Here is a 21842-nt window from a genome sequence, read left to right on the forward strand (position 1 = left end):
GCCAAAAGGTTCCAGGCACACCATATTGATGCCAATGTAATTATAATGCTCTTCATTTGCAAAATCCAATGCCTATATGTGTAGATTCTATATCAGTGTGCCCAAATTACCCCAGTGAAAACAGACGTTAGGCGCCACTATGTACGTCTTCTCCTTCCAATGTTCCCATGCTTATCCTACTTACTCTTTGGGCGATCTTCAGGGTTTGAGCTTCTCCTTACTATTGAAGTTTGGTTTGACTCTGTAAAAAAACAAAACATTGAAAACATTGAAAACAAGTCAGGCAAAATGGAAGTCCCCCCACTGTTCCCCTTTTTCTTACCTGTACCTGTAACACACTATGACACACTCCCAAGGCTTACCCATCTTCCCACAGTATCCTCCCATGGCTGACTGGTATTTAAGCATTTAAGTATTTAAGATATTTGACAACTCAAGTTTCTCCTGAACAACCATGGATTCTTTTAATTATTTAAAATAGTTAGTTTAATTTTTTGCCAAAAAAAGAAAAGAAAAATTATCAGGTAGGCTACAATTTACATACAATTACATATCTATTTGAAAGATTACCAGTTATCCGAATTATACCATCCAAAACTCCTGATATTTAGATTGAAGTTACATTTAAAAAAAAAAACACATAAATTGACCCACCATTTGAAGGGCTGCCAGTGGGTACCTCCATGGAGTCTGTGCTTTCCCTTGGTATTGAGGGATTTATGTCTGACACTGCAAGCAACAAGAAAGAAGTCTTTCAGGAAAATAAATATTTTACCAAGTTAAAAGGCATTGCAAATAAAACACAAGCTCTGTATCAAAGCAATTAGTACTGCATTTGTAACTGAAAATTATTTTTCTTGACTTCACTCACTGTTTGGATGATGACATAAGCAGTGGAATGTGATTCCTCTTTGTCTTGAAGGTGGCAACTGTAAGAAAAACACTTTTGCATTTGTACGTTTGCATTCTTTCCTTTTCTTTTTTTGTAATAGGAAAATGAAAATGAGAACATGTTTTTTCCATACATCCATAAAATTGAATTGGCTGGTCACCATGATGTGATTTTTCTATTCACTGCTACTGAGGAGGCACTGAAGGCTTTGGAGGACAGAACTCAGACTGTTTAGGTTGTTACCGAATAAGAATCAATACAATCATAGAAGAGAAGACTAGTAGTTCAGCACAACATTCCCATAACTAGCTTTGTGCAGTTTAAAAACAGGCCACATCTCAAGGCAACTGTTGAATAAAATGAATCAAAAAGTGAATGTTGCTGTTGCATTGCACTCGTTATTTTGCTAATTTCTTGTCACGTAGGCTATAAACAAAGGCCTATCAAACGGTCCTACATTTAGAGTTGTTATATTTGTATTATGATCTAAATGCGGAATGAAGGTCATAGTAGGCTATAGCTGAACTAAGACGCAGTCAAGAATCCAAATTAAAATGAAGGCTGGAGGTGACTACCCTAGAAACCAACTTTTCAGCTAAGGTCACCAAAGTGTGAGGTCGATGTAATTCATGTCGGTGATATTTTTTGGCAAGGTTGTGTAATATTATGTCGTTAGCTCTCACATTTGCTTCCAGAGCTGAATGTATGTATATCACTTTACTAAATATTTAGGAATTATTTCGGAACACACCGTGGCTTTTGTTCAAGGACCCGTTTTGAGACTTGCCAGGTCATGAAATCTGATACCACCTCAAATACCACACTCATGCTAACCTCGGGCTTCTTTGTATATCTCAAGAAAATTAGATATCAAGCTTTATTATCTAATGAAGTCCAACACCAGGAAGAAAGGTCTGCACGATTCGGCCCAATTTATCAAGAGCAGCTCAACTCACAGATCAACTCAGATGAAGCAGATTAATTGCACACCCACCACCAGTTGCATTTATGGTATTATAACACAAACTTTCTGTTTGACTGCTAAATTTGTTTGCGTCTCAAGCTCTTGTGAAACCCAGTGAAGCTAAATAATGACACTGGTTTCTTCCCTGATGTGTCCTATGTAGCTATTGATATCTAGTTAAACCGGTTCAATACCTGAATCACACATCACCTGTGGCGAGGCATGTGATAACCTATAAACGAAAAGCAAAGACACACCTACCCTTCTTATACTTCAACATGCCAAAACTTAAACTGTCTGTTTTTCTTCAAAGACATAGAAGGTATCTAGATTAAATGAAATACATCTGGCTACGTTCTACGATCTATGTTCTACGTTCTACGATCTACGTTCAATTGTATTACATTTTCACACCTTTGAAGATCTTAGTTTCAACAATTATGGGAAGCAAATTCATTTTGCAAAATATTGCCGTCATAATATGTATTAATTTATATTCTGTAGGTGGCTAGTTTTAAAATGAGATCCAAATTAATTTATGGCACACGGTCATGCAATGTGGATAGTCACAGTGTAGTAGGCTAGGCTACCGATTAGCCACCTTTGATACATTCAGCTCTGTAAGCAAAGAATGTGAGAGCTCATGACGTATCATGACAAAAATACCACCGACATGAATTACTGACTTTTCACTTTGTTTAAATGAGATATCAAGCTTTATAATGTAAATAAGTCCTTCACCAGGAAGAAAGATCTGCATGATAGGTTTAACTTATCAAGAGCAGCTCAACTCACAGATCAACTCAGTTGACGTAGTAAATGACCCACCACCAGTTGCATTTATGATATTATAACACAAACTTACTGTTTGCCTACTGATTGTGTTTGCATATCAAGCTCTTGCGAAACCCACTGAAGCTCAATAATGACACTGGTTTCCTCCCTGATATGAATCCTATGTAGCTATTGATATCTAGGCAAACCGGTTCATTACCTGAATCACACATCACCTGTGGCGAGGCATGTAATAACCAATAGACGAAAAGCAAAAGACACGCATATCACTACCCTTCTTATATTTCAACATGCCAGAACTTAAACTGTCTGTTTCTCTTCACAGACATAGAGGGTATCTAGATTGAATGAAATACATCTGGCTATAAAATCTATCAGTGTTACTCAAACCAAAACGTGCAAGATCTACGTTCAATTGTATTGCATTTTCCACCTATCAAGATCCTGGTTTCACCAATACCTTGATGTAAATTAATTTAGCTAAATAATATGTATTCATTTGAATTCTGTAGGTGGCTAGTTTTAAAATGAAATCCAAATTAATTTTAATGGCACAGGGTCATGCAATGTGGATAATCACAGTGTAGTAGAATAGGCTACCGATTAGCCACCTTTGATACATTCAGTTCTGTAAGCAAAGAATGTGAGAGCTCATGATGTAACATTACACAACGCCTCCAAAATATCACCGACATGAATTACATCGACTTCACACTTTGATGAAAACTGTAAATAAACATCAAAATGTGAGGTCAGGCTTCTTTGTATATCTCAATAAAATTAAAAATCAAGCTTTACAATCTTTATAAGTCCTACACCAGGAAGAAAGGTCTGCACGATTAGTTCAACTTATCAAGAGCAGCTGAGCTCACAGATCAACTCATATAAGGTAGATTAATTGTAGACCCACCACCAGTTGCATTTATGATATTATAACACAAACTTACTGTTTGACTGCTGAATGTGTTTGTGTCTCAAGCTCTTGCGAAACCCAGTGGAGGTAAATAATGACACTGGTTTCTTCCCTGGTATAAATCTACTGTGCTATCTGGTCAAACAGGTATCACAAATAAAAAAAATTCTGCATCGCACCACACCTGCGATGAGGAATGTACGCACTGTACATCTTACCACGGCAATTGAGGTAGTGTGTGTTTGAATGACACTAGTTTCCTCCCTCATTCCTCCCCCCCCCACCACACACACACTTTTAAAGACTTAACAAGATCTGCTATTTCAGCCAGTGTTCTGCATTACATGCATTACTCTTTATGTCTGTATGCGTTTTCACACAGAATCAATATTTCAATCTCCAATGTATCTTTGAGCTGAACAGTTATCATGCATCCCCCAGGACATCTGAAGCTCCCAACCAGAGAGTTTTCATCAGTAAGGATTATTTGGGGTTTAAACTAGCATCCTATGCTGACTGCCCAATGCATGCTCAAGCCTTGCAGACACCAACAACAGCACTGCGTGCTACCTGATGTCTTTTGCCACTACAATGGAAATACATACAATAGGCACATAGTCAATGTCGTTTTGTGAAAACGTTTCTTTTTGTTCGAGACCACAAACTTACATAGTTCATATACTATATTCATACTGTATTCATCCTTAAGGCATAGTGCATATACTATAATCATACTGCATTCATATTTAAAGCATAGTGCATGAACTAGATTCAGACTGTATTCATCTTTAAAGCATAGAGCATTTACTATATTCATACTATTTTCATCTTTAAAGGCACAGTCATATTTCACTAATGATGTTCTTCTTGTTAGACTTTCCCAACCTGCACCATTAATGAACTGTTCTAGTGAACTGCCATGGGCTCTATAGTTCTCACTAGTGAATGTCAGCCATCTTGAAGAGTGAGGCCCTTCTGCATTCAATTGTATGGACTCATCATTTAATAAGTCAGCAAAATGGTGGTTTAGGAATGTTGTGGAGGATTGATGGATCTACAGTCATGTCAACAGATGGCACGAATACTAGTTAAACTGGAACAAGCAGGAAGTATTTAAAAAAATAAATTCATAGGAAATAGACATAGACAGTAGTGGTAACAAATGCCAGTCCCCTTTTATTGTTTATTACAAAACAGACCACATATACACAGTATATAGGTTATGTTTTTTGTGGTCGGCCTTAACCCTATATTTCAGCAGCGTTTCATATCAACTTTATTATACCCCTCCCTTCCATGCTCCCTGAAGCAACATGTTGATTGGCTGGAATACTGCATGGAGTACTGTCAGAGCCACAATGTTTGTTTCCCATTTACGGAGCCAGGACTGTTACGAACACCAGAGTTTGTTTTTCTTTTTGAGCATGCACACACACACACACACACTCACACACACACACACACACACACACACACACACACACACACACACACACACACACCACACACACACACACACACACACACACACACACTCACACACACTCACACACACACACAAACACAATGTATACCTTCAAGCTGTGAAGCTGTGATTCACTATCACCACCAGCAGGGAGAGGTTGTGTCAAGAAGATGTGTGTGTCACCAAATAATATTGATTTGTTGTTAGCGGTAGAATGAATTACTGCAACTAAAATGCACTTCAGAGCTACGTCATGCAATGCCAAGTCTCAGAATATCCAAGTATGCATGCAACCACAAACTAATTTGTTGGTGATGGGCTGGTGGTAACTTCATGTGTGAATTAAACTAAATATAGTTTAGAGCCTTGTCATGCACATTGAGTCATGCAATGCCATGTCTCAGAATACCTGAGTTGTCCTGAGTGAAAGTAAAGCAGTGTTACTGAGCACAGCTGTCTCAGTGCAGTTTCTGGCTGTAGGTGTAACCCAGGAAACAGAGCTCTCTGTGGGGGAAACTTCTATTTGCATTGCCAGGCCTGAGTGAGTCTGCTAGTCCCAGCAGCACTATCGCCAGATGTTCAAGTGTTCTCACGGGATTTAGATTACGGGACATTACATAGTCTCTTTGAGCTCAAGAGTGATTATAGAGCAGTGGTTGGAGGATATTAAAAAAATTTGGATGATCTTTCTATGATACAGAATGCAGGTTATTGGTTAAATATTTTCATTATTATTTGAAGCTGCAAAAGTCAACTCAACTCAACAGCCTCATAACTCTGACCCTCAGTTTTGCTTTTAGACCCAATTATCTCATCATGGCATCATAATGGACATGCTATTGGTTTTACTAGCTACATAATATGGTTGTAATGATAAAGGGATGTCACTCAGTTTTGCTTTTAGACCAGTTGTTCTTAACCTTATTGGAGGTACTGAACCCTGCAAGCTTCATCAGTGCATTCACCGAACCCTTCGTAATTTGAAAAATAAAATATGATTGCTTCAAACGTATGTATGTATAAAAACGGCCCGACATTGCTAGTGTGAACCGTGTGTGTCTTGACCCCTGCTGAACCCCTGAGAGTGACTCAACGAACCCCTGGGGTTCGATCGAACCCAGGTTAAAAAACACTGTTTAAGACCCAATTATCTCATCATGGCGTCATAATGGACCTGCTATTGGTTTTACTAGCTACATAATATGGTTGTAATGATAAAGGGATGTCAAATTCCATATACCATTGTTCAATTTGATAATGCTATTTTATTAAAAATGGAAATGAGAACATTCTTGGCGGTGGAGTCATTTCCCATGTTAGTTATACAGTTGTGTTGTTATTGATTTCAGTTTTATTTTAGGAGCTATTTGACAGAAGGGTTGTCAGTGAGTAGAATAACTTTTTAAAGAATATAGGCTACTGTACATTTCAACATGATTAGGTCAGTAGCTTTAACCACTTTATTGGGTGGACCAATCAAACATCTGGAAATATATATCAAAGTTAAGACACACAAAAAATGAAATCAAGGCTCTCATGAATTTCATCGAACTCCTTTATTAATAAATGGTCAAAACACATGAAAGTGTCAAAGTAACAAGCACTTCAGATTCCCAAATGCTGTTAAAGAGGTGGAAAGGGAGGGAAAGACAGTGACTCAGTGCTTCACATAACAGAGATAAGAGAGAGTCCCTATCAGAGATGAAGAGTCTTTATCAAATACACTTTTAATCAGGCTAACGACAGACATTTGAAAGGGGACCCTAGGAGCAGTCTGATTTCTTCAGAATCTCAGTGACAGTGTGGCACCCCTGCTTTGCCTCGCAGGTCACTGAGACCCCCTGGGTCCACTCCTGGAGAGGGAGGGTCAGGGTGTTGCTCCAGCTGTACAGGCCGTCCTTCTGTGGGCCCAAGCGACTGGTCTCCCCGCTCCTGCTGCTCCCCGCTACCTTCCAGCTCAGCGTCCAGTCGGACGGGAAGCCTCCGTTAGCCAGGCACATCAACGTTGCTGAACTCCCACTGGTGTGCAGGGGGGGCAGGACTGTGAGTTTGGGAGTGGTGTCACCTGAGAAATAAAACGAAGCGGTACAGGAAGGAATGAACGACGTCGTCTGTTGTACAAATTATATTAGGCCTACAGATGCAATATGACAGTAAATTACAGTGCATTATGTGCATGCTAACAACAATACGTTAGCGACTGGTGTCTCCTTCGAAATATCGCGAATATGTACTGAAAGAAATAAACAAGGTCGTCTGCTGAAAAATGACACCCCCACTTTTAATGTGATATTATGCAATATGATGGTAGCTACATTACAGATACCCTTCACTGGAACTAGCGATAACGTTTTTAAACAGTCTGGAAGAACTAATGATGTGCATGTTGATGCAATCAGCTTCTGACAACATGTTACTGACAAGCTCCTTGATTAGAAAGATAAGCCTAAAAACACGTCGCAAAGACAGACATATCTGCGCAAATGCTATGACTATGGTGTGAATATTTTGGAGAAATGTGTCAGTGAAACATCGTGACAAATTTCAGTATTAGGTCAGTCTCGGTCTAACGGATAACCCACTTTTTGACGCGCAGCACAACCAGAGTAACACGAGGTTATAAACCCTGTAGGACAGTTCATATCTTCCGATCACTAGTTTCCCAAACACACGCACATGTGTATTCTGAGTCGGTATACACAGTTCCGAGTAAAACTCACAGTTATGATCAAAGCACAGAGGCTACATTCAATGGGGAAGATTTCAACACTACCTCCACTAACACGAATTTACAAACATGATGGACATGAAATATCTTCCTTCCTATTTTCTGAAAATACATGCTAGGGATGTCTGGTATTTGGAGGAGTAATTAGAATGAAAAAGTCAATGCACAAAACCTACACAGTAAGTTTGTATACGACTACGGAGTTACGGTCGACTCGAAGCATAACTTCTGCACTCTTACGAAAAGTTCGAAAATGTTTAAACAGAGATCATTGGTAGCCGTCATAAACTGCTCTGCTCATAGCGCAACATATTACACCTTAAGTAACATACTACACATACTGACAGAATAATCCAAATGTATGACCGTTTACTTACTTCCAACGTCAAGTCTACTGCCGCCTCCAAACGTGTACCACAGTGATACAAACGCTATCTGTGGCCCGGCCGTACAAAAACCCCTCCTCTGATGCGCACTAGTAAGACACCTTTCATTTCTGATATCCCAGGCAAAATTGACTCAGGTAAGATATGCTACCAATCACATTAGTCATTACGGATAAAAATGCACAGAATTTTATCAGTAGCCTATTTCGTTTCATTACCAAACCAGACTCGCAAGTGTATGCCTTATCTAAAGCACACAATTGAAACATATATTAATTTCAAAACCAAATGATACAATGAAGGCAAATTAACGAACGCGTTACGATGTAGACCAATACATTATATAGGAGCAGACCAAGGATGATATTACTTACTTCCAACATCGAGTCTTGTGCCGCCACCGAAAGTCCACCACAGTGATACAGACTCATAGAGACGCTGTACAAAAACCTCTTCACTGTACAGCGACTCTGACTGACAGCAATACAGTTACTGTTACATTCAGCACATCACGAAATCTGTCATGGTTAATTTCAGTTTTGAATTTGTATTTCTTCCATCGTCCTTAGTACAAGAATTTTTATACTTCACATTTTTTTATATTTCATAAATGCCAAACAGCATTAATAGGCTAAGTTTGCCCAAGCGACATTAAATCTCATGAATTGTAATCATTAAAAAAGAAGACATTCTACAGTATGGCAATTCTCCCTTCTGTGGTAGACAGGTTTGAATTCCTTATTCCCAACAGGAGAGTCAGGTGCACAGATTGAAAAGTAAACTGGCTCCAGGTTTAGATCACAGGTCTAGTCCAGGGGTGCTTATTGTATGATTACACTAATGCAATAAGGAAAGAGTATGGTTCACCTCTACAGGAAGTAATGTGTTCATACCATGTGATAATGATTTTAGCAGAACAATGAAGCCATTTGTATTACTTCTGTCGTACTCAAACTGCTCCATTTAGTTTTTCCTGGAGGTTGTTTTCAGTTCAGTTGTGGGTCTGAGGATTGTTAAGTCTTGTCAGTAAGTAGGACCACACTGGCCTATCAGTTATTGCTGTTAGCCCAGATAAATCTAACAAAACATCATTTAGGTTTAGACTGTTGGCCTACTGAAGAGTCTTCTTTATTTCTTTTCATGAGCAGAGGGAATGGGGATCAGAAGGTGCCAGTTAGAAACTGGGGAGGTTGGACATATTTGCATAACCAAAGTGTGAACCTTTTGCTCTTGAGAGCTTTATATCTCAGAAAGAGGAGAACTGGAACACTGAACACCAGCCTGTTGTAGAAGAACAATCTGACAAGAATGACTTTTCTCATTAAATTCCTCTGGGCACTCCTGTTCTGTATTCCAGGTAAATTATTTTACAACTGAAATTGATTATTTGAAATAATTTTAACAATTTGTTTTACAAACTGTGATGATATGCAATATTTTCAATGTTTCAGAATGCAGGGGCCAGTACATTGTGAATCAGACTCCAGCAGTGAAAGCTGTTCTTGTGGGACAAACTATCAAACTGGACTGCAGAAGCAGTAGCCCCATCCACAACGACTACCTCTCCTGGTATCTTCAGAAAACTGGAGAAGCTCCCAAACTTTTAATATATGACATAAACTCACGTTATGGTTCAACTCCAAGTCGATTTGTTGGTGCAGGATCCGCTTATGGGAGTGACTTTAGTCTGACCATCAGTGATGTCCGGGCTGAGGATGCAGGACTCTACTACTGTCAGAGTTTACACTATCCCAACAGTATACATGTGTTCACACAGTGATTAAGCGCCGTACAAAATCCTCCCTCAGTCAGGCTCCACATGACTGCACTGCTGCTGCTGCAGGAGGTGCTGAAGCATCACAGGAGCAGAAGGTTACACGGCACAACTCTACATGTTTGAAGGAAACATGTTTCTGCACATTTATAATGGAAACAAACTGTATGACATATCACTGTTCGATACTGGCGTTACATTTTAATCAGCCTATAAAAGAAAGAGAATATTGTGAAGTAAAAGTTGGAAAAGCAAATATAGCATAAAGGAGATTATGCCAGGGTCATGTCCAATCCAGTTCTGCTCATCATCTGAGGTCCCCTTGTTCTCATCCATCTCCCCTGGTGCACTCATCCTACTACACACTGTTCAGTCTTCTACCTGACTGTTACACAATCCACTTTACCAGAGGACACTGGGCCTGTCTCCTTCTCCATCTTCCTGCTATGGTCTTTATGGAGATTCTGTCTCCTTATCTGGAAGACAGGTTTGGGATATTCCCCAGGATAGGAGTACTGGTATAACTCCAGTATTTCTCACAGTTTAGAGAACAAGCGTAATGCTGTACCCAGATCAAAAACAGTTAAACTGTAACTGGAGCTTTAATGTATATTCAGTGTTAATACTTGCACAGTGAAATGCTCTGGTTGACTTGGGTTTAAGAAAGATGGTTTACTAATGTAGGAGGCAAGCATATATCCATACTGTTCATGAACACCTAACATGTGCATGCCTGTAGGGGGTCATGCCATACATCACTGTTGTGATAATGTTATAACTCAATACTGAATGATAGAAGTTGTGCAGTAAACGTTATTGCTATGTCTCTGTTGTAGTGGTCAGACAGACGTTTAGCCTTGCCATATAGCTCATCATCGCACTACTAACCCTAGGTTGTTCTAATTAAGGAGTCAGATCGCTGCCAAGCACCTGCTTCATTGTGTATGTGTTTAGCTGCTGTACCAAATCATGCCTTTCATCAGTGTTTTGAAGAACGCTTCAGCACACAGAGTGCTGACCATGTTTCTGATAGCTTTCTCTTAGTCCTGTCTACTTTCCCAATACAATAGCCGAAGTATCTTATTCGAGCGTAAAATAAAAAAATATATACGCCTAATGGTGTTTGTGTGTGCATGTTGGCGTGTTTTGCCAGCGCAACATTTTGTATTCGCTAAGGGGGGGGGGGGGGGGGACTTTTAGATGTCGGTTTGCGGTTCTCTGCCGTACTTTTTGCCTCGTGTACCAATTGTATTTTTGCCTGTGGATTTTCTCTGCCGTACTTTTTGCCTCGTGTACCTATTGTATTTTTGCCTGTGGATTTTCTCTGCCGTTCTGATTTTCTGTATCCTTTGGATTTATTGACTGCCGTTTTGACCACCTGTATCTCTTGGGATTTTTTGACTGCTGTTTTTGACCACCTGTTTTCTCTTGGGATTTATGGACTGCCGCTTTTGAACTTTGTACCTTTTTGGGATTTTTGAACTGCCGTTTCTGCGCTGCTTCTTTTTGCATTCTGGAGTTTTCTTCTGTGCTTTTGGAACTGTTTGAACTTTCTCGTTTGTCTCCTGTGCGTTGGATTTTTGTTGTTTAATAAATCAAGTACTTTGACTGTTAACCGCAATTGGATCCGTGTATTAGCTCACTCCGTAGCTCGCTGGTTCACGACGCCAGCGACCCGGGTTCGATTCCCGCCTGACAGAACAACGCAGACATTATGGATCCAGCGGGGGTTTCCGAACAGATGGAGAACATGAAGGAGTTGTTCCTTCGCGCTCAAGCACGCGTGGAGCAACATGAGCAGGCGTTGGTGCAACAAGGTGAGCGTTTAAGTCGCCAGCAAAGGGATCTTGAGCTCCAGCGGGAGGATTTAGCTCGCCATGAGCAGAGGTTGCAACAACTGGTTCAGGCTGGGGCAACATGGCAACAGCAACCAGCACCTGGGTACACCGCTCCTCCTTCCCATGCAAGCCCAGAGCCTCGGCTGTCCACTCCCCAGTACTACAATGGCGATCCAGGTGGGTGCAGAGGATTTTTTACACAATGCAGATTGAACTTTGATCTCCGCCCCTTAACCTTTCCCACAGACAAGTCTCGCATTGCATTTGTGATTACCACTCTCTCTGGCAGGGCTCTGGAATGGGCCACAGCTGTCTGGGACAAACAGGGTCCCGAATGCCGTACTTTCGCAGCATTCCAGGAGGAGATGCTACTGGTCTTTGACCAGAAGGCTGTTGGCCAGGATGCAGCAAGGCTCCTTATGACCATTCGCCAGGACAAGCGGAGTGTTGCAGATTACGCCATCGCATTCCGCACTCTCGCCAAGGAGAGTGATTGGAATGAGCATGCCCTGGTTACTGCTTTCCATTACGGGCTTTCAGACTCCCTGAAAGACGGGCTAGCCTCTGTGGGCTGCCCCACCGATCTCGAGCCACTGATCGCCCACGCCATCCGGTTGGACACTCGGATGAGGGAGCGCCGCAGGTGTCAGGGCTTCGTCCAGAAGACACCAGAGGGAGGCCCTTGGCGTTCTCCGGTCCAGGACGATCCTGAACCCATGCAGATAGGAGCATCACGACTGTCAACCATGGAGAGAGAGCGGCGACTGCGTGAGGGGCGCTGCTTGTACTGCGGTGAGCTAGGTCACCGCCGCTCTTCCTGCCCCGAGCTTCAGGGAAAAGGCCATGTCCGTCCGACCAGGGGAGGGTTGTGACGGGCGCTACCTTATCCTCCCAGCTCCCCGATCAGGCAGTATACCTCCCAGTTTCCATCTCCTGGGGGGAGACAGACTATTCTTGCCTGGCTCTGTTGGACTCTGGAGCGGCTGGCAATTTTATTGACGAAGGCCTAGCACGGAGGCTCAAGATTCCCCTGGTCGTCCTTGATAAGGCTCTGGCCATCACAGGCCTTGACGGACGAGCTCTGGGGAGTGGCAGTGTGACCCGGGTGACTTCTCAGGTGAGATTACAGTTAGGTAATCATCGTGAGGAGATTGACTTGAACCTAATCTGTTCCCCTGAGTTTTCTGTTATTTTAGGTTACCCCTGGCTGAACCGCCATAACCCCCATGTCGACTGGGTGACTGGCCACATCCTAGGGTGGGGTCCTACCTGTCATGCCACCTGCCTTTTCGTGGACCCTCTTTTTCTGCCTCCCCACCCTCCCGACCCCTCTGAACTATCTCAGGTTCCCGCAGAGTATCTGGACCTACAGGAGGTTTTCAGCAAGAGCCGAGCTGCTACCCTTCCCCCCCACCGGTCCTACGATTGCTCGATCGAGCTGCATCCGGGCACCAGCCCGCCCCGTGGGCGAATTTTTTCTCTTTCCCGCCCAGAACGGAAGGCCATGGACGACTACATCCGGGATGCGCTGGCCTCTGGCTTCATTCGACCCTCCACATCCCCTGCTGGAGCAGGCTTCTTCTTCGTGGGGAAGAAGGACGGGTCCCTGAGGCCCTGCATTGACTATAGGGCCTTGAACAAGATCACCGTCCGAAACCGCTACCCTCTTCCTCTGATGTCTTCGGCATTCGACCTACTGGCAGGGGCGACCATCTTCACTAAGCTGGATTTGCGTAATGCCTACCACCTGATTCGCATCCGGAAGGGGGACGAATGGAAGACGGCCTTCAATACACCATCAGGCCACTACGAATACCAGGTCTTACCATTCGGTCTCACTAATGCTCCAGCTGTCTTCCAGGCCCTTATTAATGACTGTCTCCGCGACATGATTAACCGTTTTGTTTTTGTCTATCTGGATGATATTTTAATCTTTTCTAGCTCTTTGCAGGAACACCGCCTGCACGTTCGACAGGTGCTCCAGAGGCTTCTCCAGAACCACCTTTTTGTAAAACCCCAAAAATGTGAGTTCCATAAGTCTGAGGTGGCCTTTCTGGGTTACATCCTCCGAGAGGCCCAGATAGAAATGGACCCAGGGAAAACTAAAGCTGTGAGGGAATGGGAACCTCCTAGCTCTATCAAGGGGGTCCAGCAGTTCTTGGGGTTCGCTAACTTTTACAGGAAGTTTATCCGGGGTTTCAGCACAGTGGCGGAGCCTATATCCGCTCTCACCAAGAAGAGCAGGGGTCCCTTTGTTTGGAGTTCTCGGGCGGACAAGGCGTTCCGCGAACTCAAGACCCGCTTCTCATCCGCGCCCATCCTCGTCCTTCCCGACCCAGCCCTGCCCTTCATTGTTGAGGTGGATGCCTCGGAGGTGGGGGTGGGGGCTATCCTTTCCCAGCGGGCCCCGGACGGCAAGATCCACCCCTGTGCCTTCTTCTCCCATCGACTGAGTCCTGCGGAGTCCCGATACGATGTCGGCGATCGGGAGTTGTTGGCCGTTAAGATGGCGCTTGAGGAATGGAGGCACTGGCTGGAGGGTGCTCAACATCCGTTCTTGGTGTGGACCGACCACCGGAACCTGGAATATCTCCAGGTGGCAAAGCGTCTCAATCCACGCCAGGCTCGGTGGTCCCTTTTTTTTTGTCGCTTTGACTTCACCCTCTCCTACCGCCCTGGGTCAAAAAACCTCAAGCCCGATGCCTTGTCCCGGCAATTCTCCCCGGCAGGCCAGGATCGGGAGGAGAGGTCAGTCATCCCTGCTTCCAGGATTTTGGCGTCCATCCGCTGGGGAATCGAGGCCAAGGTGCGAAGGGCGCAGCAGGACGAGCCCAACACGGGACCAGAAAGACCCGGACTCCTCTTCGTTCCCCGAGCCGTGCGCTCCCAGGTGCTCCAGTGGGGCCATGCCTCGCACATCACGGCCCACCCTGGGGCCCAACGAACGCTGGAGTTCCTTAGGAGACGCTTCTGGTGGCCTGGCATGGCGAAAGATGTGGCGTCCTTCGTTGGGTCCTGTCCCGTCTGCACACGGAGCAAGAACCCCCACCAGCGACCTCAGGGGTTGCTGCATCCGCTCCCTATCCCACACCGCCCATGGTCTCACATTTCTATGGACTTTGTGACCGGTCTTCCGGTGTCAGACGGTAACTCTGTAATTTTAGTTATCGTCGACCGGTTCTCAAAGGCCTGTCGTTTTCTTGCGCTTCCTAAACTGCCATCTGCCCTTGAAACTGCTAAACTGATTTTTAATAATGTGTTCAGAGTTTTTGGCCTTCCTCAGGATATAGTCTCCGACCGGGGTCCCCAGTTCGCCTCCAGGGTGTGGCGGTCTTTCTGTAAGGTCATCGGGGCAACGGCCAGTCTCTCCTCTGGTTTCCATCCCCAGTCCAACGGGCAGACGGAGAGGCTGAACCAGGAGCTCGAGTCCACTCTGAGGACACTGGTGGCAGACAATGCTTCCTCCTGGAGCACATGGCTGCCTTGGGCGGAATACGCGCACAACACCCTCCAGTCATCTGCCACTAACCTCTCTCCCTTTCAGTGCCAGTTTGGCTTCCAACCTCCTCTATTTTCTGATCAGGAGGAGGACGTTGGGGTGCCGTCGGTCCAACGTTATATGCAGAGGTGTAGGCGGACCTGGAGGAGGACCCGGCAGGTCCTCCTGCGCACGGCGGAGACCAACCGTTCCCAGGCTAATCGGCGCCGGAGACCTGCTCCTTCGTTCCGTCCTGGGCAGAGGGTGTGGCTGTCCGCACGGGACATCCCCTTACGAGTGGAGTCTCGCAAGCTGGCCCCCAGGTTCATCGGTCCATTCAGGGTCGTCCGAAAGATCAACCCGGTGACCTACCAGCTCCAACTCCCCCGCTCCCTGAGGATTCACCCCTCATTCCATGTCTCCCTGTTACGACCCCTCCTGTCCTCACCCCTGGCTCCGGCTTCCAGGTCCCCCCCTACTCCTCGCATCGTGGGCGGGCAACCCGCCTTCACTGTTCGCCGGTTGCTGGACTCCCGCCGGGTGGGACGCGGGATTCAGTACCTGGTGGACTGGGAGGGCTACAATGCGGAGGAACGCTCATGGGTTCCAGCACGGAACATTTTTGACAAATCACTCATCAGAGACTTCCATCAGAAGCATCCGGATCCCCAAGGGGGCGTCAGGAGACGCCCCTAAGGAGGGGGGTACTGTCACGCTCGGTGACAGATTCTATGACTTTGGCGCCATCTAGTGGAGATTGTTTTCTTTGTGTACCTGTTGCCCACCTGATTCTCATTTTCTGTTCTCACCTGTTCTGTGTTGGTGCTTGTTAAGCGGGGTATAAGTAGTGGGCTTTTTTCACTTGTTCTTTTCTGCGTTGTTAGGAGTCTCCAGTCAAGTGAGTAATTGGTTCTCTGTTCTCTGTTCTCGGTTTGCGGTTCTCTGCCGTACTTTTTGCCTCGTGTACCAATTGTATTTTTGCCTGTGGATTTTCTCTGCCGTACTTTTTGCCTCGTGTACCTATTGTATTTTTGCCTGTGGATTTTCTCTGCCGTTCTGATTTTCTGTATCCTTTGGATTTATTGACTGCCGTTTTGACCACCTGTATCTCTTGGGATTTTTTGACTGCTGTTTTTGACCACCTGTTTTCTCTTGGGATTTATGGACTGCCGCTTTTGAACTTTGTACCTTTTTGGGATTTTTGAACTGCCGTTTCTGCGCTGCTTCTTTTTGCATTCTGGAGTTTTCTTCTGTGCTTTTGGAACTGTTTGAACTTTCTAGTTTGTCTCCTGTGCGTTGGATTTTTGTTGTTTAATAAATCAAGTACTTTGACTGTTAACCGCAATTGGATCCGTGTATTAGCTCACTCCGTAGCTCGCTGGTTCACGACGCCAGCGACCCGGGTTCGATTCCCGCCTGACAGTATTGTATTGTCTGCAATCTGCACCACTCTAATGCATTCTAGTGTCCCATAAATGTCTGACATGTAAACCTTCCAGTTTGTGGTGTCTGTTGTTGATGACATGTTGGCTGTCCTTACACAGCCTGACCGGGGAAGAATTCTGTAGATTTGAGAGAAACTTTGTATTTACACTACCACCATCTTCAATCAGAGAGAATTATGCTTTTTTTTTTGGAAGCACCGTCTTAAATCTGACAGTAACTCAGATTTCAACCAAAATGATCTTACATCCATCCAGAATATGCATTTCCACGACCGCCATCTTAAATATGACAGGAATTTAGATTTCCACAGCACCATCTTAAATCTGACAGGAATGTAGATTTCCACAGCACCATCTTAAATCTGACAGGAATGTAGATTACTGAATGGTAGAGATAGTTGCAGTGTCAGCTCTAACATAACCACAGTCCCATGTACACACACACTCACACACACACACACACACACACACACACACACACACACACACATATCCACAGTCCCATGCATTAAGATGCAGTCAAGCTCTCTGTTCCCACAGAACCCAACCCACTGGAATTAACAAAGCAAAACGATCTGTCATCTGTCATAACTACAAACTGATATAAACAAGGATGTGAATAATGACTTCCAGACCACTTGTGTAGTTACTGTGTATCACACCCTTCAGCACCTGCAGTGAGCTCCAGCAGCAGAGTGCAGTCATGTGGAGCCTGACTGAGGGAGGTTTTTGTACGGCGCTTTATCACTGTGTGAACAGAAGTATACTGTTGATATAGTGGTAACTCTGACAGTAGTAAACTCCTGCATCCTCAGCCTGGACATTACTGATGGTCAGAGTGAAGTCACTGTGAGTTCCACTGCCACTGAATCTGGATGGAGTCCCAGACTGAAGTGTTTTGGCATGACGGACAATGAGTTTAGGAGCTGCCTCAGGTTTCTGTTGGTACCAGTATAAATCAAGGTTTGATTTCCCTGCATCATACACATTACTGCTGGTTTTACAGTTGAGAGTGACTGATCCTCCCTGTTGAACAGCTTTCACTGCAGGAGTCTGAGTCACAGTGACCTGTCCATATGACTCTGTTCAGAAAACAGAAAGAATTCAGAGAAATATTTAACCTCACATACCTATATGATTTTTTTAAAAAGAGGATGAATTATAAAATGAAACTTACTCTGAAAGCAGAGGACAAGTGTCCAGAGGAACATGAAGATGAAAGTCATTGTTGAGTTCTCCACTATGAGAATCAGCTCTTACCCATGAAGTGGTGAACTCACAGGGCTATAAATAATCCCCCCAAGACTAGAACTGTGACCACTCATGCAAACTGACACATGTAGCCTATGTAAATGATCTTCCTGAGTGAAACAGACTGCTGTGTTAACACTCAGATATGATATGTGTCTCTTAGCAGTTAGAAATGATGAAGCAGTATTATTTCATACAAAGCTAAAAAAAAATGTGTCATGTAAACCGGGGGTGCCATAAACAGTGTCCACATTACACTTGATAATACATTAATTATCGTTGAATTATTGTTTAGTCCGTTTAATGTTGGAATTTAAGAGATTCACATCTCACAAAAGTGTTTCTATGTTCTTCCTGTCATGATTATTACAGTAGTGTCATCATCATATTACACACCACTGCTCTGTCACCACGGACAGCTCTCACGTGGATTATGCTTTGGGTTCTGTGACGGTCATCAGAAATAAATACAGTTCAAATAGAAATGACATCAGGTACAAGCCAACACTGTTATCTTCCATAACCTTTTCAAATCATCAGATCAAGATAGAAAGACTGATAGATTCTCTCTCTTCTGTTATACTGCCCAAACAGCTTATGGTAACTCAGGTTCCTGGTCTGAGAAAACGTAAAAAGTAACGAAAAGTAAACTGGCTCCAGGTTTAGGTCACAGGTCTAGTCCAGGGGTGCTTATTGGATGACTGCAGCAGTGCAATAAGGGAAGAGTATGGTTCACCTCTACAGAAAGTAATGTGTTGATACCATGTGATAATGATTTTAGCAGAACAATAATGCCATTTGTATTATTTCTGTCATACTCAAACTGCTCCATTTAGTTGATTCTGGAGGTTGCTCTCAGTTCAGATGTGGATCTGAGGACTGTTTAGTCTTTCTGTCAGTAAGTAGGACCACACTGGCCAATCAGTTATTGCTGTTAGCCCAGATAAATCTAACAAAACATCATTAAGGTTTAGACTGTTGGCCTACTGATGAGTCTTCTTTATTTCTTTTCAGCAGCAGAGGGAATGGGGATCAGAAGGTGCCAGGTAGAAACTGGGGAGGTTGGACATATTTGCATAACCAAAGAGTGAACCTCTTGCTCTTGAGAGCTTTATATGTCAGAAAGAGGAGAACTGGGACACTGAACACCAGCCTGTTTTAGAAGAACAATCTGACAAGAATGACTTTTCTAATTAAATACCTCTGGGCACTCCTGTTCTGTATTCCAGGTAATGTTTTTAACAAACTGAAATTGATTATTTGAAACAATTTTACAATTTGTTTTACAAACCAATATGCTATGAAATGTTTGCAATGTTTCAGAATGCAAGGGCCAGATCAGTGTGACTCAGACTCCAGCAGTGAAAGCTGTTCTTGTGGGACAAACCATCAAACTGGACTGTAGAAGCAGCAGCCCCGTCACCAGCACCAACTACCTCCACTGGTATCGTCAGAAAACTGGAGAGGCTCCCAAACTTGTAATAAATTACACAAACTCACGTTATGGTTCAACTCCAAGTCGATATGTTGGTGCAGGATCCAGTGGAGGGAGTGAGTTTAGTGTGACCATCAGTAATGTCCAGGCTGAGGATGCAGGAGTTTACTACTGTCAGACATTCCATGTTGTCAGTGGTAGCTATGTGTTCACACAGTGATAAAGCGCCGTACAAAAACCTCCCTCAGTCAGGCTCCACATGACTGCACTATTGCTGCTGCAGGAGGTGCTCAAGCATCACAGGAGCAGAAGGTTACACGGCACAACTCTACATGTTTATGCACATTTATAATGTAAACAAACAGCATGACATAGCTGTAACTGTTTAGATTTTGTTTTGTTTATCTTTGTTCAAGTTTTGTTTTTGGTGATTATTTTCGTTTTGATAAGTTTGTTTTACCTTTTGTCTTTCTCATGATTGGGTTTAGTTTCGTAGGAAGTGAGGTCATGGGGGTCAGGGGTCACACACACCTTTATTATGGTAGCATACATTGCACCTGACTAGACCTGAGACGCCGGCTCGCGGTCATGGTAGTATACCGCTGAGCCCAAGCTGATGAGTGTGATTACGTTTACCTTGCCTCATTTCCCCTCTCAATCGTTATGCAGCCAACGAGGTATGTTTGTCTCTTTATGATGCTTTATTTCTTTGATTTCTTTAGGTTTGAATGTTTGGTTTGATTGTCTGTTGATTGTGTTTTTACTGCTTTTAACCAGTTCGACGTTGGATTTCAAATGAATTAAAGAGAGAAATAAATCCATCAGTAAATTAAGAACTTTGGCCTAGCGTGTGATGTAGCGAGAATAGGATCTCACTACACATTTTCTTTCAATCAGAAGACCAGAGGCAGGATGTAGAAATCTGGAGGTTTATTATTGTAATCAATAAGCTACAATAAGGAGATGGTCCATGGATTAGCTCGATCTCATTGTATGAATGGTCTGCAGGCCATTTTAAGGCCTGTACATTGTGGGGTGTGTTCTATCTGGTTGTCTGCCAAAACCAATCAGAAATAACTATTCCCTCTTCTCTAACTCCTCTGAAACCTCCTAGGTGTGTGTGTGTGTGTGTCGTGACAGGCACCCCCCGGGACCCCCTCCTTTCTTGGAATGTGCCTGTGTAGTAACTTTATTGCTCCCTCTAACATCAGTGAATCCTTTCTAAGGCTAAGTTACTATTTCCCCCTAGTCTGTCTTTCCTAAGTGAGACTTTCATACAGATGAGTTAATCCATGTTCATCTAAACATAAAATAGATCCTACATATCCCCCCTATGTGTCTAATTGACACACAAAATATTTTATGATATCATAGAAAGTACACACTATCAATACACTTGCAGAAATAAAAGCCCATCCTAACGTCTACACAGCAAAAACCCAATAACTAACCTTATTTTAAACATCTGTAAATTTAAACTATCAATACGTGTTCATACGAAATTCCATTACACTCCAATATAACATATTATTGTTCCTCCAGATTAACACACATTCAACAATTATAAAAGACCATCGGGTCAGTCCCGAATGGTTAAGGCACATAATATGATATACAACATGTGAAAGCATATAAAAAGAAAAAAACATAGATCTTGTGACAACACATACTTATACTCCAATAACTTTTCTAAGAGGCATATAACTGTCCGTATCCCGTATCTTACAGACACAATTAGAATAAAGTACCAAAGTACCAAAATCTTAAATTTTCTAAAACACTTCATCATTCAAAAAATCATTATAGCAATAAAATCGAATCATCCCCAGACAATTTTCCTGGAGAAGTCTTCTTACGCAGAACGTTAACTACTCTAACATTACCGAACCCCCCTATGTATACAACATATGTGATCCCATTATATAAAACTACAGCGCACTAACCACCATCCCATCAGTCTATGAATTGTCCAGTGTATGTATTCAGTTTATATTGTATAACTACCGGTGTGCGAAGTCTTCAGCTTCTGTAAGCCGGTCGAAGGGCAGAGGTTATGGCTGAGTTTTCACTCACGACCATCCCGCTGGCAAGGCAGGGCTAGCACTTAACCCTGACGCGTTATTTGTTTTTTAATTTTTAATCCAGGATTTATGTGGTCTGGTCACCCAGTTCCCACACATCACCGTTGGAGTCAGGTTTGCCTCCTGACCCATCTTGTTCTGAGCTGCACAATACCTGTAACAGTCCTTATCTTTTGCACATGACATTGTTAAACCAACTTTATTATCGTCCAAATAATCAAACATCACAATCATTTAAGTGAACCTAGAGGCTATTGCCCTTACTGCAAGGAAATTAAAACAGGGAAGACCACAACACACCACTGCTATGACCATGTTATGTGCTGCATCAGTTCCCTTCCCCCAATGATAAAAAGCATCCATTCACTGCAGCATTTCCATGACCTAACAGCACCTC

At 43.4% G+C, this 21842-nt stretch overlaps 2 gene segments (V, D, J or C); both read right to left on the reverse strand.

Annotated features, from left to right (window-relative positions):
• Positions 1–6792: 6792 nt before the first annotated feature.
• LOC308375264 (Ig lambda chain C region-like) lies at positions 6793–10354 on the reverse strand. The segment is given in 3 exons: positions 10299–10354; positions 9937–9992; positions 6793–7094 (listed from the first exon to the last, which is right to left on the reverse strand).
• A 7068-nt stretch (positions 10355–17422) lies between these two features.
• Positions 17423–17904, reverse strand: LOC308375265 (immunoglobulin kappa variable 4-1-like). The segment is given in 2 exons: positions 17856–17904; positions 17423–17760 (listed from the first exon to the last, which is right to left on the reverse strand).
• Between the last annotated feature and the right edge of the window lie 3938 nt (positions 17905–21842).

This window comes from Sprattus sprattus (genome assembly GCF_963457725.1).
Source record: "Sprattus sprattus genome assembly, chromosome: 14".
Taxonomy (NCBI): domain Eukaryota; kingdom Metazoa; phylum Chordata; class Actinopteri; order Clupeiformes; family Clupeidae; genus Sprattus; species Sprattus sprattus.